The following is a 15,986-nucleotide window of genomic DNA, read 5'->3' as shown; positions in this document are numbered from 1 at the left end:
CAGCGCGATGCGCCTACCGCGGCGGCCATTGGAGGGTGAACCAACGGCAAAAGGAAGACCTTTCTCTATGTCTCTCTCTCACTGTCCACTCTGCCTGGCAAAAAAAAAAAAAAAAAAAAGCCATGCTGAGATTCAACACTACCACCAAAAGCATTCACAGCTAAGGTGAGTGCTGACTCAAGTGCACAAATCTGGGGTCCACATCCTGGCTCTGCCTCAGTAAATCACTCACCTTTTCTTTTCTGTCCCCTCAGTTTCCTCACCCACAGAAAACACAGCCTATCTCACATATTTTTAATTAGCCTAGTACTTGGCACAAACACACATTACTACCTGTACTATTATTATAATCTGGTGACAGAAAGCCAACGTAGAAGGAATGTTTCTTTCTTTTTTTTATTTATTTCAGAGGTAGAGTTACAGACAGTGAGAGGAAGAGACAGAGAGAAAGGTCTTCCCTCTGTTGGCCCACTCCCCAAATGGCCACAATGGCCGGAGCTGCAGCGATCCGAAGCCAGGAGCCAGAAGCTTCTTCCCTATCTCCCACGCGTGTGCAGGGGCCCAAAACTTGGGCCATCCTCCACTGCTTTCCCAGGCCATAGCAGAGAGCTGAGTCGGAAGAGGAGCAGCAGCGACTAGAACTGGCACCCATATGGGATGCCGGGACTGCAGGCGGAGGATCAACCTACTACGCCACGGCGCCAGCCCCAGGAATAAGTTTCTATAAGACTTTTTAGTACATAAGAGAAATACAAAGCTAATGATTCTCAAAAACATCAATGTACTTAAGGACTCATGCACATACAAAAAAAAGCACACCCCAAAAAAATGGACATGGCACCTAGGCTGCATCGTTAGCTACAACAGACATAAATCACCATTTAAGTTTAGAACTTGTTCTTGTTTTGCTTACTATTTACCCTCTGAGCCTAGATTTTAATATTTCATGATGCTATTTACAATAAAAAAAACTAAAAGTGCAAGAATTAAATCATGAACTTTCCACCCAATGGAATATTACGCAACCATAAAATAGCAAGCAGTGCAAGGGCCAGTGTTGTAGAGCAGTCGGCTAAGCTGCTGCTTGAAATGGCAGCATCCCATATGAATACCAGTTTGAGTCCTAGGTGCTCTGCTTCTGATCCAGTTCCCTGCTAATGAGCTTGGGAGAACAGCAGAAGATAGCCCAAGTCCCTGAGCCCCTGCAACCACTTGGGAAGACCTAGATAAAGCTCCTGGCTTCGGCCTGGCCCAGCCCAGCACTGTCCCAGGCTGTTGTGGCCATTTGGGGAGTGAACCAGTAGATGGAAGATCTCTGTCCCCTCATTGCCTCTCTGTAACTCTGCCTGTCAAATAAATAAATAAAGCAGGGGGTGGGGGAAAACGAGGAGTCTGGCACTAGGGCATAACAGGTAAAGCTGCTGCAGCACCGGCATCCCATATGGGTGCCAGTTTGAGTCCTGGCTGCTCTACTTCCAATCCAGCTCCCTGCTAATGTGCCTGGGAAAGCAGCAGCAGATGGCTCAAGTATTTGGAAACCTGCAGCCATGTGGGAGACCCAGAAGAAGCGCCTGCTCTGGGTCAACCCAGCTCCCAACTGTTGCGGCCATTTGGGGAGTGAACCTGCAGATGAAAGATCTCTCTGTCTCTCCACCTCTAACGCTGCCTTTCAAATAAATAAATAAATAAATCTTCTTTAAAAAATAAAAAATAGTCTTTTTTGGCCTACATAATATCGCTACCATAATTATGTATTGCCTGCATAAGAAAAGCGAAGGATCGGGCTGGTGCTTCAAAGAATGAACGAAAAAAGAAAAGAAAGTAGAAAGCAAATAATGGAAATTCTTAAAACACCAAAAAGCCCAAGTAAAGTAAAACATCAAATAGCTTCTTAAACTTAACTAAATTCCAAGCAGAATGTTAAAACAATGATTTCCATCACACTTTTTAAAAATTTTTATTTATTTATTTGACAGGTAGAGTTACAAACAGTGAAAGAGAGAGACAAAAAGGTCTTCCCTCCGCTCGTTCACTCCCCAAATGGCCGCTACAGCCGGAGCTGCGCCGATCTGAAGCCAGGAGCCAGGTGCTTCTTCCTGGTCTCCTATGTGGGTGCAGGGGCCCAAGCACTTGAGCCATCCTCCACTGCCCTCCCAGGCCATAGCAGAGAACTGGAGTGGAAGAGGAACAACCTGGACTAGAAGCAGCGCCCATATGGGATGCCGGCAACGCAGGCACTAGATTAACCAAGTGCGCCACGGCACCAGCCCCTTTCCATCCCACTTTGACCTAACAAATACCAAAAGCTTTACGCAACAATTTAAAGCAGAGAAAAACTGTCAAACTTAAGCTTATGATAAATCATCTTTCTCCAAAGAATATGAAGCATTAAAAGCTATAATTAACTGATTAATCCTTGTAACAATGTAGGCAGTAGGTTTAGGGCTCAAATTATAATTTCCAGTTTACTGCTGGAGACAGGTATTAAAAACCAATTATATATTCAGAATAAAAATCCAAGCCTTTAAGATTCCAATGTTTATTTCATCTGGTAATCTACAATCTGACAAAGTAGTACAGATGGAGCTATTGTACCTGCTGTGACATACCAGTAAACTAAAATTCTGCAGTAAGCTTGTAGAGACAAAAGAGAAAGGCCATCTAATCGATATTGTTTAGTTATAAAGGGTTAGGCTGGGCAACTAATCGTTTCTCTCCTAGTTCCAACGAAGCATTTTAGGGGGAAAATGTAAAATGTACTTATCAAACACATTAAAGGAAAACTTCCCATTGGAGAGTCATGCACTTCTCTATAGTGAATACTTAAATGTTTACATCCACTAATATCATACATTTTATGAGAGACACAAGCTGATAAAGTTCCCATTTCTGACACCTAGTGTCCCTTTCCACCATATGCTTCCACCCAACCCCAGTGGAACTTCAGAGGCAAACACACACCTATGACAGAGCCTCTCAGTTCCAGCACAACTTAAATCTTGGGTCCAATAATTTTCTGACATGAGGTACTACCCTTTATATTCTAGGATATTCATCAACATCTCTGGCCTCAACCCATTAGATGCCAGCAGTATCCTTCTTCCACTAACAAAAATGTCTCCTGACAAGTCCAAGGGGTGGGGGAAATGCCCAAATCACACATTCTCATTGAGGACCACTGCCTAAAGAGAAAAAGATTTTACAGACACACACAAACACACTTGCAGATATCATGCTCCTGTTATCCAAGGGGAAAGTTTAGGACACCTGGGGGGACAACAAGCCAAAAGACTACACTTGCACTGAAAACTGAAGCAAAAATTGTCAAAAGGAAGAAAAGTTTGTTCACAATAATGTCCCTAACATCTTCTTCACAATTTACCTTTTTATTCTGTACAGTGGAAAGGAGCAAGAATCAGGAGAACGGATGGTCAGGGGAGTAATGCCCACGAAGCACCCAAACTTCATGTGAGATTTAGAAATTATCTTAAATTTCATTACATGAAAGGCTAGACAAGAGAGAAAGTAACAAGGCATTCTTATGAGAGAAAAGGGCAAAATAAAAAGCAAAACTGCGGGAAAACACAGGACATCCTGAGGGTTAAAAGAAATGAACAATCTGCTGGAAACACAAAGTGTTAATTTTAATAGCAGGAACAGTATAGAAAAAGGTGGAGGGGCTGAAGCTGTAGCGGTAGCAGTTAAAGCCGCCGCCTGCAGTTCCAGCATTCCATATGGGCGCCGGTTCAAGTCCCATCTGTTCCACTTCCGATCCAGCTCTCTGCTATGGCCTGGGAAAGCAGTAGAAGATGGTCCAAGTCCTTGGGCCCCTGCACCCACGTGGGAAACTCAGAAGAAATTCCTGGCTCCTGGCTTGGGTTCGGCCCAGCTCTGGCCATTGTGGCGAATTAGGGAGTGCATCAGCAGATGGAAGACCTCTCTCTCCCTCTTTCTCTCTGCCTCTCTATAACTCTGCCTTTCAAATAAATAAATAAACCTTAAAAAAAAAAAGAAAAGAAAAGAAAAGAAAAGAAAAAGGTGGAAGCCGGTGCCGTGGCTCACTAGGCTAATCCTCTGCCTTGCGGCGCTGGCACACCGGGTTTTAGTCCCAGTCGGGGCACCGGATTCTGTCCCGGTTGCCCCTCTTCCAGGCCAGCTCTCTGCTGTGGCCCGGGAAGGCAGTGGAGGATGGCCCAAGTGCTTGGGCCCTGTACCCGCATGGGAGACCAGGAGAAGCACCTGGCTCCTACCATCGGATCAGCGCAGTGCGCCGGCCGCAGCGTGCCTACCGCGGCAGCCATTGGAGGGTGAACCAACAGCAAAAGGAAGACCTTTCTTTCTGTCTCTCTCTCTCACTGTCCACTCTGCCTGTCAAAAAAAAAAAAAAAAAAGAAAGAAAGAAAGAAAAGAAAAGAAAAGAAAAAAAGAAAAAGGTGGAAAGGTAGTTGAAGTCTGATTATTAGTAGACAGCCATGAATAGCCAACCTTTACTAAGAGAAATCAGAGTATCACCAAAAGCTTGTCTAATGGGAGTGACACATCAGAGCTGTGTTCTAGAAAGACAAGTTGGACAGCATGGATTAAAATAAGGTAACTGGGGCTGTCGCTGTAGCATAGTAGGTGAAGCCATCACCTGCAGTGCCAGCATCCTATGCAGACGCTGGTTCGAGTCCCAGCTGCTCCACTTCTGATCCAGCTTTCTGCTATGGCCTGGGAAAGCAGTGGAAGATGGCCCAAGTCCCTGGGCCCCTATATCTGTGTGGGAGACCTGGAAGAAGTTCCTGGCTCCTGGCTTCAGATTGGCTCAGCTCTGGCCGTTGCAACCAATTGGGGAGTGAACCAGTGGGTGGAAGATCTCTCTGCCTCTCTTTCTCTGTAGCTCTTTCAAATACATAAATAATATAAAACTGCATCTCTAGGTGGCAAAGACTAGTGAAGAAGCTACTGCAATAATCCAGACATGCTGCAACGAGAACCTCAAATGAGGTGGACCCACAACAGAATAGGCAGACTCCTTCCAAAGCTTAAATCCAAAAACAACTCTTCATCCTTAAGATTCTTATCACTGTTTTCCTGTTTAAATTGCATAATACACTTAAAAGTTACTATCATTCAATTCATATTACCAAAGTATTTCCTAATAGTCAATTTATAAATTCCATTTCCAAGACAAGCAACGTTCCTTAATACCACCCTTCTTTCACATGCCCACCAAATCTACCTAGAACTTGGTAATGGGAAGTACCAACTGACTGGGTGGAGGTTGTATTTAAAAGAGGGGGAGGGGCATTTGTGAGGTAGTCTTTCAAGTATTTAGAGTTTGCTAAAAACAGAAAGAGGAGTACATTTTAATCAAGAAAATAATCCAGCCAGCGCCTTGGCTCACTAGGCTAATCCTCTGCCTGCAGCGCTGGCACACTGGGTTCTAGTCCTGGTCAGGGCGCCGGATTCTGTCCCGGTCGCTCCTCTTCCAGTCCAGCTCTCAGCTGTGGCCCAGGAGTGCAGTGGAGGATGGTCCAAGTCCTTGGGCCCTGCACCCGCATGGGAGACCAGGAGAAGCACCTGGCTCCTGGCTTCGGATCAGCGCAGTGCACCGGCCACAGCGGCCATTGGAGGGTGAACCAATGGAAAAGGAAGACCTTTCTCTCTGTCTCTCTCTCTCTCACTGTCCACTCTGCCTGTCAAAAAAAAAAAAAAAGAAAAGAATCCAATAGAAAGTATCTGAAGGGTGATCCACAACTTAAATGAACCAGGTAGTATATGTACAGCTTCTCAAAAACAGAGAGGAAAAGAGCAACTGCTTAGTGCTTTGTGTTGAAGCACTGGAAATTACATTATGGGATGCACTGGGAAGTATTTATTTTACACAGAAACAAACATAGATGTTATGGAACACAATGGAGAGGAGACAAGTCTTTTTTTTATATATAAAACAAAGAAATAATGTGGGCCTCCCAAAGTCCCTAACACTTTCCGATGCCAACAAAGCTTTTTAACTGAAAAAGGTTAATAATTACTAAAGGAATAACTAACTGGAGGATAGGTTATGATTGTAACGTCACCAACATTAATTGACTTTTTAGTATGTCAGCCACTGATTACATTCTCTCAATTTTCACAGTAACAAACACTGTAAGGTAAATACCATCATTGTCCTCATTTTATAGGTGAGGATACTTGATGTTCTGAAGTTAAGTAATTAGACCACGATCATACAACTACTAAATGTCAGGGGCAGAATCTATAACTCTAAAATTTATGCTTTGGGGATGGGCGTTGTGCCTAGCAGTTAAGACACCCATGTTCCATAATTGCTCCAGCTCTTGCTAATCCCAGTGGGAGGCAGCAAGTGATGGCCCAAGTAATTGGATTCCTATCACCCAGGTGGGGAGAGCTGGATTGAGTTCTGGCTCCCAGACCTAGGCCACCCACCTGCTGTGGGTATTTGGAGGGGTTAACCGGTAGACAGGACCAATCCCTCTTGCTCTACTACACTAGGCAATATGAAGGGCCTTAGCTGCTAGACACTGGAGTTTGATTTTTAGTCTTTAGAGGAAAATCAATGAGGGAACACTTCCCACTGCATATCTCCAATTTTTATTAAGATGTCTATAGCACTCAAAGCACCACCTAAGTACCTATAGAAAGGATAAACACCAGTATGATCCCTAGACACAACAGGGGGCCCTCATTCACGCAAAGTAGTAGGTGGGAGTCGGGGAGAATTTCCCAGAGGAAATAGCATTTAAACTGAAACCTGAGGAATGAGTGGGATACAGCATTTTCTGTCCACACAGCTACTTCAGGCATCCCATATTCAAAACCCATTCTCTGTCCACAATACCAAGTCCAAAACCACTTCCTGCCCCCTCAGCATTCCCTCTGTGAGCGAATCATGATCTCAATCACTGATTTACCTCCCATTATAAATACCTCATTTAAAAATCTTCCAAAGATGACAAGACAAAAAATGGACTACACAGGAGTCTGAGGTCTAATGTAGCGGACATCAAAAATTTTAAGTTTCCTGAGAGTGGTCTTGTGGCACGCATGTTAAATCACTGCTTGGGATGGCCACATCCCATACAGGACTGCTAAGTCTGAGGTTCAAGTCCCAGCTACTTCACTTCCAATCCAGTTCCCTACTAAAGCACCTGGGAAGTGGTAGATGACGGCTCAGGAACTCAGATCCCTGCCACCCACACAGGAGACAGGAATGGAGTTCCTAGCTCCTGGAGCAGTCCTGGCTGTTGTGGCCCTTTGGGGAAATGAACCAGTAGATGAAAGATCTCTGTCTCTCCCTGTCACTCTGCCTTTCAAATAAATATTTTTTTTAATTATGCTTCATTAGTGCCAAATATAGTAAGATTTTTAATAAAGCTGCCTGGGTGTTAATACACTGTTTTGCCTGAAGAATCAAGGCAAGCTTCCAGGAAGGGATCACACTCCGCTGCATTCGGAAGGGTGAACTGTGGAGGAGCAGTTTCAATAAGAGAATGAAGGGCATGTTCCCTCCGCCCTTAGTGCCACTGCCTAAATTCACAAATTCATTACACACCGCAGTACTTCAGGCAGCATGAATTTCTCAGTGATTCTTCCTTCTTCCTGTCAACAGGCCTCCAGTCTAGAGTGCACTAACAAAATGTTTATTAAAAGGTGGGGGAGGGGGAAGGAGTGTAAATCTGACCATGTCCTGCTTAAAATTCTTCAGTGGGACTAAGGATAAGGATGAATCCAAACTCCCTACATGCTTGTGTCAACCTGCTTTTTTATATTCAACCTCAACACCAACCTGTCCTCCCTACAGCCACCTGCATCTTAGGTGTAGCTACGCTCCTGCATCTTTACTCACGCTATTCTTCCAAGGCTCAGTTCTAAAATTAAAGGCTCTTTCAAACGTTCTTCATTCCTTCCTGGCTCCCTTCCTCCAAGCTCTGATCTGCACTGCTATGACTCCCTGGGTGATAGCTCATAGTGTAAAATCAACTCAAATTATCTGTCTTTTCCCTCCTTGGGGGTAGGTGTTTGTTTGGCTTGGCAGTTGAGACACCACCTGGAGCACCCACATCTCAAATTGAGTGCCTAGGTTTGCTCCAAATTCTAGCTTCCAATGCTGATGTGAATCCTGGGAGTCAGGGCATCACCCCTGGCTCAAGTATTTGGATCCCTGCCACCCACATGGAAGACCTGTATTGAGTTCATGGCTCCTGGAATCAGGAACTGGCCTGGCCTAGACCTGGCTATTGCAGGCACTTGGGGAGTAAACCAGCAGACAGTAGATCGATCTATCTATCCTTCATTCTGACAAATAAAGTAACTTTGTTTTTAAAAAGGAGGGTACTTGGGGCCGGTGCTGTGGCATAGCAGGTAAAGCTGCTGCCTGCACTGCAGGCATCCCATGTGGGCGCCAGTTCTAGTCCCGGCTGCTCCTCTTCCGATCCAGCTCTCTGCTATGGCCTGGGAAAGCAGAAGATGGACCAAGTCTTTGGGCCCCTGCACCACGTTGGAGATCTGGAAGAAACTCTAGGCTCCTGGCTTCAGATCCGCCCAGGTCCAGCCAATGAGGCCATCTGGAGAGTGAATCAGCGGGTGGAAGACTCTCTCTGCCTCTGCCTTTGTAACTCCACCTTTTAAATAAATAAATCTTAAAAACAAAAAATGGAGGGTACTTGTTTTGTCTCTACCCTCTACATGCAGCACACAGCTTGGCAAAAAGTAAACCAACATATGTTAAGTAACCCGAGTATTCTGTGTTACATCATCAGACACAGATCCATTAGCACACAAATGGGAATGTCTGACTATGAGGTGATGACAATGTCAACAAGAAGCAGGCATCAACTGAATCTAGAACAGACTTCACCTACCTCAAGTTCCAGTCATTCACATGCCAAGCACCTGTACCCAGCTTGGAAAAGTCAACTGCACTTTGTAAAACTATTCAATTTGGTTATATAATATTTTGAAGGTACAATCTATCAATTTTAAATGCCAATTATCCAAACTTTAACTCAGCAATTATACTAAGAATCTACCCAACAGAAATATTCTCATGGGTACACAAAAATGTATGTATGATTCCTTCAATTCAGAAATGTAATACCCCCTAAAAAAAGAAAAAAAAAAACAAAACAAAACAAAACAAAAAAACCTAATTTAAAAAAAATTAAGCAGGGCCAGCACTGTGGCACAGCGGGTTAACACCCTGGCCTGAAGTGCCGGCATCCGGCACCCGTTCTAGTCCCGGCTGCTCCTCTTCCAATCCAGCTCTCTGCTGTGGCCTGGGAAAGCAGTAGAAGATGGCCCAAGTGCTTGGGCCCCTGATCGGCGCAGTTCCAGCGGAACTGAACCATCGGATGGAAAACCTCTCTATCTCTCCTCTCTCTGTTTAACTCTTTCAAGTAAAATAAATAAATCTTTTTAAAAAAATTAAGCAACAAAGCAACATAACAACTAGAGTCACATTTAACAAAACTATTTACACAGAAGGATGACTATATATCATACTATTAGTGGTGTTTATTCCTATCCTGTTACTGAATTCAAATTTTCTAAGACAAAGTAAGGTATAAAAATATACTTTTCTCTCTTTCTAAGAAACTCTAATGATAAAAGTGCTTCTGAACAATTCTAAAATTAGAAACTTCTTGAAGATTCCAAGCAAAAGTCATTCTTGGGGGTCCATGGCCAAATTCTAGGTATCTCACTGAAAATTAATTTTTTCAATGTCTGGGAAATGTTAAACGTTAACGCTAATATCTTTCTGTCTTGAAGGTGTCAAAGACTAGGAGCTAAGCAGTAAATGACTAACCGCAAAAAAAACTGCAGTCCATACACTTGAGATCTTCAAACATCCTCAGTTCTCCATGGAAATGTGTTAACAGTTTAATGAAACTTTACTGACAACTCAACTCACTAGACTGATATTTCTGCAAAGCCTCTGTATTTGTGAATGTCAAACTCATCAGCTTTTACTCTCTATCCCTTCACACCCTCTGGTGGAGGTGCTAATAAGCAGTTCCAAAGACCAAAGGGCAAGTTCCAACAGGAAGTCTGGATATCAATTCTTAGCAATTTTTAGTTTATCTTAACAATGAAATTGTTATTCATCTTTTTTATTCCCCAACACTTCCCCTCCAACTGAATGTAACCAGTCTGACCTCACCTTGCTCCCTTTTTATAAAGAAATTAAAAGGTGAGGGACTCCATTAAGCTTGAGGCCACTCAAGCAACTTTGGCTAAACAAGAACAGAATCTACTACACTTAACATTCAGAGTAACATCTCATTTAGGATTCCTGGTTCAAGTAACAAGAACCAGAGTTTTTGATAACGTTTAGATAGAACGGCACTGCATTAACCTCTACTTTACATTTCCTTACTTAACATGTTGGAAAGAATATTCGATTCTAAAAAAAAAAAATAGAACTAGTAAAAAACAGGCACACTTACAGTTAACTACAACAAATTATACAGCTAAATAGTTCCCTGACAGAGGGTAGTTAAATGCTAAAATCCCTATGGAGCTGGCTTAAAATCTTGGAAAAGCAAGTCTTGTACAAAGTAACATTTATTAAGCAACTATTATTTGCCACCCAAAGTGAAAACGAGAATTTAACATGTTTTCTCCACCTTGAAGGGCCTGTTGGCATAAAGGTTTACAATCTTTTAAATTCTTCTTTTAGACTTCCTGAAGTTTTTCATTTGTGAGTTGTGCTCTCTACCTTGGAGAAATCAGTTTCTACATCCTCTGCATTTTAGCTTTACCTTTATCCTATCAAAGATAAGAAAAAGCTCAATGCATAAAGAAAAAAGATCTACTGCAACCCTTATTGGAGTCTGGGCTTTTTGGCAAATCACATTTATTGGTTTATTTTCTCTTACATACTTTTATGCTCCATCTTCAAAGACAAACACATGACTTAACACAAATGGTAACTAGCAGTTACCCTCAAACACATCAACTGGTCTTTTCCTATGACCCACAATTATCCAATAATCTGCAAGTGACACTCAAGGATATCACTTACCTCCATTTCTCTGGTAGCCTCCAAATGTTGGAGACCTCTAACAGTGGCATATCTGTCTTTTCTAACTATATTGTGAGTTCACATTTCAGGGAATGAGAAGTACTGGGGAGTGAGTCTTATTTTTGTTAAGCAATATTATGCTCTGGTAAGAATATTTTTTAACAACTTTTAGTACACCAAGAGGCTAATATGCAAGTTATCAAGGTAGAAATTTTAATTTAAACATACATCTTCAGAAGTAACATGAAGACTCAAAAACTAGGCTTAATATAGATTTCCAAGAAACAGTGAAAGTCCTATTTTAGGGAAAGGACATGGTCCAAATCTTTGCACTGTCACAGTAGGCAAGTCAGGTATGTGGGGCCATTTTATTTGAGACACCTGCACTGTAGGCCTTCACAAAGTGAGGAAGTAAAAGGGCATTAATGTAACATATGCTGAGACCTGAAACAATGTAATCAATCAAAGTAGAAAGTTACTTGAGATGCAGAAAATACAGCAAAGAAGGGTGTTTTGAAACTCTAAACACTAAAATGATGAGATCTGCTTTGAGACAGTGGACCACTTTTCCTTTCCTTCCAAACTCAAGGGAATGGTGGTGACCTTTTGGGGGGGGGGGGTGGGGGGGCAGTAATTGTAAAATGTTATATACATATTTTTCAAAATCTGTGGAAAGTGAAATGTTTTGTGAAAAAAAGTGAAAAAGTTTTGAAATCTAAGCATATGCAAGGTCTTCAAAAAGTCATGGAGGGGGCCAGCACTGTGGTGTAGTGGGCGGGGCCTCTGCCTGAGGAACCAGCATCCCAGTTGTGCTGCTCCAATTGAGACCCAGCTCCCAGCTGATAGCCTGGGAAAGCAGTAGAAGATGGCCCAAGTCCTTGGACCCCTGTACCCATGTGGGAGACCCAGAGGAAGCTCTTGGCTCCTGGCTTCAGATCAGCCCAGCTCTGGCCATTGCTGCCATTTAGGGAGTGAACCAGTGGATGGAAGACCTTTCTTTAGTTTCTCTCTCTGTTTGTAACTCTGCCTCTCAAATAAGTAAATAAATAAATTTTTAAAAAATTAATGGAAACATGTACTATGAAAAAGCTATGCACGGGACTTTATCATTTAATTCCAATTTTCCCATGAACTTGCTGAAGCGTCCTCATACATGTTTACAGAAAAGAGATCACTTAATTGCTATGCCTTAATGGTCTCACCAAGAAAAAAAAAAAAAAAAGCAGCCACTACCAATGCCCTCAACCTCTAAGAAACTGAGTAAATATAAAAGGAATGTACACCACTCTTTAAACGCATAGTTTTCTATGACTATTGTCTGGATAATCAAGTATAGGTTAGGTTTTTTTTAAAGAATATTTTAAAAACTGATTTTCTAATAACTAAGCTTTACTCACAAAAGGTCTTAACTGGAACCACTAAAACACTTCTCAGACAAGTATCATCGACCACAGTGGCCTTATGTTTACAGATTACATGAATCAGGTCCTATGAAACAGAACAAACCTACAACTTGTTTATTCTTCGGTTTAAAATACAATTCAAATCTGTAGTCAACTCCCTAACTCCAGAGAATGCAGAGATACTGGTTACAGCATAGCATTTCACTACTAGAAACAGAAGAGTATCTATAGTGTTTGAAAAAAAAAATTGAGTATAGCTATTTTCCTTTCTTCTCAACTTGATAAAAAGTTCACAAGTAAATTAAGGCTTACTCATTTTCTAGCCTCCAGAACTTTCCTCAATAGGATAACGATAAGTCACCTAACAATCAAAGAGTGCTCTGCAGGTTTAACCACACAAATAACATGTGTAGGCAGGAAGAAGGAAAATCAGACAAAAATTTAACATCTCACCTTGGTAAAGAACAAAAATCAGATACGGATGTTCTAAATCAAATCAGGCTTTCAGGCAAGATGTGGAAAACCGAATACTTCACTTCAATACATTCATATTTGGGGGAAGATCAAAAGCCTCAGCCTACCACAAAGGCTCTAATACTTAACTGATCACTCTTTTAGCTGTTTACAGCCACAATGCACAAATATCCATTTTATATATGTTTAAATGAGGCAGTCATCAGAGACCACCATCTTCAACAGAATACAGGCTAATCTTTAGAACCTCTATCTCACATAATGTTTCCTTCCAAGTAGATCACACTTGAGAAACACAGTCAACCACCTCCAATCATGAGGGCACCAGCAAGCACACTGCACACTCTAAAGGTCACAACTGTACACTGCGCTGGATGAACTGAGTGGAAATCCAACTGATAAGTCCACGAGGGAAGACAGTTATCCACATTTACAAGACATTTTTTATGTTCCCAAGGGATAAGCATTTTTTACCTTGCCTTATTTTTAGAACTACACATCACACTGCACATATCACATGACATGATGTAACTGCTAGCAAAGAAAATGGCCCAAACCATTGAAAATATACATCAGAGGAAACAGATCAATGCATGCTCAAGAACCACTGCATTTCAGATTTGCTTTTTAAACTGGAAAAACGTCTATTACACTACGTAAAAACAGGAGACATATACTGTGTAGTTTACAACAGAAATTTCCCCAACCGTGGGGAAAACTGACAAGAAGCAACAGATAATAACTTTCTTCTAAGAGCTGCAGGATTAAAGGCAAACATTCTCTGGATTAACAATGCAACAGAAACGTTAATGGAAAACCCTTAGGTAGAGGACGATCATGACTTACAAGCATTCACTGTTGTGAGGAGAAAAAGAAACACAGTTCTAACTGAGAAGCATGCAGACACTTGGAATTTTCTCAGCTGGTCTGTGCCTTAGAAAAGGAACGGAGTGCAGCCTATAAAAGAGGGGGAGGGGAAACACACCCACTGAAGCCTTTGTAAACAGTGCTACTTTAAATGACCCAAAAAGCTGGGAAAATAAAAACCACACGCTATCCTGGGAAACGGAACACATATCCTAACGTACTACTTTCCATACTTTAGAGTACTTTCCACACGAAGTTCAGTAACAATCTACAACTATATCATGATTATGCAAGTCAAAGATTATGTAATTTGATCGTTTATTTTAAAATGTTCTCCAACTCTAAAACTAAAACAACTAAAACATTTTGATCTCCCTAACAGGGTGGGAGAAGGTTCCTCTGGGCTACAATTTAAAAATATAAACATACACCCCAAAACAAACAAAAAAACACAATGATTGCTAGCCACGTGACAAAGGAGATGGCAACACCAGGACTGTGAATGGAGGGGAGGAGGCGAGGCCGGAGGACTAGGGAGACTTCTGGGAACTTTGGGGACCGCGGGATTCGGCCCGCCGACCCTCCGGGTTCCCAAGTCTAGTCCCCACGAGCGTGCCGCCCGCACCCTCCGGGACAGTTTTATGCTCCAGTGACCTCCAGGATGAAGGGGGGAAACGGGGGAGGAGGAAAGAGCAATTTAAAGTGGCGCCATCATGTCACCCCCTTCTCCCCTAAGGCAATCAATGAGCAATAGTTAAGTAACACGTTTCTCTAAAAATCCAAACTGGGATTCCAACACTGCAAAACAAAAGGGTTTGTAAGTAAAACATGGGAGGAGCGTTATTTAGCGTGTGGAAAACAATTATTTTCCGAAAATCAAAAGACCGTCAGCCGGAAAAGAGGCCCCCCAAAACGGCAGTAAGATTCCAACTCACTAAAAAACAAATAAATGCCTCTTCCTCTTTAGCTTTAAAAAAACACACACAGCAAACACGTCCGCCTGAGGGAGACCAGATCTGAAAACGTAAGTGACCTCAATTCACAAGCAACAAAAATAATAAATTCACGAGACAATCAGAGTTGTGATACGAACCGTGAAACGCGCAAGATGTTTCAGCAAAGAAAGGCCTTTCGCAGTCAGAAGAAGTTAAAGGCGAGAGGCAGAGTTTGTTTTGGGGGTTTTTTACGGGGACAGACCATGTTCCTGGGGCCGCCTTTTTAAATAGAACGCCAAAGCCGAAGCGGGCGAACGAGGCGGCAGCTGGCGGGGAAGGGCCCGCACACCCCCGCCCTTGGGGCGCCTCCCAGCCCGGACCCGCGGCGGGGAAGCCCGGAGAGGCCATTTAAAGTTCTGGGGGTTTCTCCTCCCCTGCCCTGCCTTTCCAGTTACAACTAACAAAGAGAGGGAGCGAAGGGAGCCGCCGGGAGAGCGAGGAGAAGGAGAAAGGGCAGCGGGAGGAGGAGGAGAGCAGCAGCAGCAGCACCTACCACGTGATGGAGGAGCGCAGCCCGGGCGGATTCGGCCCCACAAAATGGGCGCAGTTTGCAAACAGCCCCCCGGCCTGGGCGCCGAGGGCCGGCGGGCGGGGGCGCGCGGCGGCGGCTCCGGCCCGGCCCGCCGCTCTCCTCCCCCCCGGCGCCCGGAGCCGCCCTGACTTTCCGGGCGGGGGGGCGAGGCGGAGGGGGAGGGGAAGGCGCCGGGGAGCGGCCGCTTTTTCTTCTCTTTCGGGCGCTTTCTCCGGCCTTCCTCCGCTCCGCCGGGGCCCGGGCGCGGCCGGGGGGCGCAGCCCGGCCGGGCGGCTGGGCGGGCGGGGGCAGAGGGTGCAGCCGCCCCCCCGCCCCGCACAAACAAGCGCCGCCGTCTGCAGCCCGCGCCCGCGCCCCGGACGCCACCCCCGGACGCCTCTTCCCGGCCGGGGAGCGCGCTCCGGCCGCCCCCCGCGCCGCCGCGGCGAGTCCAGTCGGCTTCGCTACGGCGCTCGGTTCTCCCGCCGGCTCGGCGAGCGGTGGCGGCGGTGGCGGCGGCACTGGGAAAATGGCGGCCGAGCTCCTTTTCCCTCCCCCCCCTTTAATCTGAAGCGGAGGGAGAATGGAGCGAGCGAGCGAGCGGGCGAGCGCCGGGGACACGGGGAGGAGGGACAGCAGCGCCTCCGCCGGCTGCGGCAGCGGCTGCGAAGAGCCGCGCCGCCCCGGCGCGCCGCCAGGGGGCGCCC

At 44.4% G+C, this 15,986-nt stretch overlaps 1 protein-coding gene across 3 annotated transcripts in view; it reads right to left on the bottom strand.

Moving 5' to 3' along the window:
- KANSL1 (KAT8 regulatory NSL complex subunit 1) overlaps window positions 1-15,986 on the bottom strand; it is a 191,976-nt gene that overhangs the window by 135,995 nt on the left and 39,995 nt on the right. For 2 of the 3 annotated variants that reach the window (XM_062215679.1, XM_062215681.1), the window contains exon 1: window positions 15,262-15,347. The exons of the other annotated variant lie outside the window; for it this stretch is intronic. The gene's annotated coding sequence lies outside the window, so the exon portion shown is untranslated. Of the gene's footprint in view, window positions 1-15,261; window positions 15,348-15,986 lie in introns of those variants that run through there. 3 annotated transcript variants of the gene reach the window in all.

Source organism: Lepus europaeus, chromosome 18, assembly GCF_033115175.1.
Source record: "Lepus europaeus isolate LE1 chromosome 18, mLepTim1.pri, whole genome shotgun sequence".
In the NCBI taxonomy this organism is placed as follows: Eukaryota; Metazoa; Chordata; class Mammalia; order Lagomorpha; family Leporidae; genus Lepus; species Lepus europaeus.
The sequence above is the reverse complement of the archived record's forward strand: the minus strand, read 5'-3'. Positions and strand labels throughout refer to the sequence as shown.